Here is a 988-nt window from a genome sequence, read left to right on the forward strand (position 1 = left end):
ATATATACTTCTGTATAAATAAGCAAAATTTCTACTTAAGAAAAGTAATAAAGTATTTGTACTTAGTTACTTTACACCACTGAGTACTTTTACTATACTAGGATTATAAGTACTGGTAATAGTTGTACTATTAGGAGTATATTTACAAAGCTTACAGATTTTAACTGTTTAAATGCTTATGTTTAGGCATATTTATAAGTGTATTTAAGTAAACATGAAGTGGTAGCAGTAGTTTTAAAAAATCTAAAACATCAGAATATTTGCTACTGTTTGTGTTGTTAGCCATTGTAGCAATAATGTGTCGACATGCAGGCGTTCCTCTTTGTCATCACTTCCTGTTACTTCTCATGCACTGAAGCTAGTTTGTTGCATCACAAAGCTCTGTGCCAGAGCAGTGATAGTCTTTTCAGTGACGTTTGTGATCGTACGTCTCAACGACTGTTCTCTTTGGAACGATTCATAGGTCCGATTTTTGAGACTTTAAAATCGTTTTTATTTACAAGAACTGGACCTAAAAATGAGTAGGAAAATCAGCCAGTGTTGAATAGGAATTTCAAATAGTCACAAGAATTTAAAGAATTCCTAGAATTTCAAGAATTTTAGAAACAAAATGTGAAGAAAGGACTTTTAATCTGAACCTGATAATTAGTCATTTAAAGAGTGATCATGTTATATTTACTTTTTCATTTGTTGAGATTTTCATTGTGAAAGTTTTTAATTTGTTTTTGTGTACCTTTTTACAGGACACCATGAGCAACTTCAGTGATCGTCTTATTATATGCCACAGTCCCACATCTGATAATGACAGAACTTCAAAAATGAGTATGTAACTTAGCATTTTAAAATGGTCACAAACGTTCATAAAAAATGGGTTTTTTTATGTTTCTAATAAGCTGTTTTCCCAGGCACCCTAGTAAATCTCGCTCCAAGTGATGCATCGGATTGTTCCATGTCTGAAAATAACCTCCAGCAAAACATCGAAAACCCT

This window comes from Austrofundulus limnaeus, unplaced genomic scaffold, assembly GCF_001266775.1.
Source record: "Austrofundulus limnaeus strain Quisiro unplaced genomic scaffold, Austrofundulus_limnaeus-1.0 Scaffold6, whole genome shotgun sequence".
Lineage (NCBI taxonomy): Eukaryota > Metazoa > Chordata > Actinopteri > Cyprinodontiformes > Rivulidae > Austrofundulus > Austrofundulus limnaeus.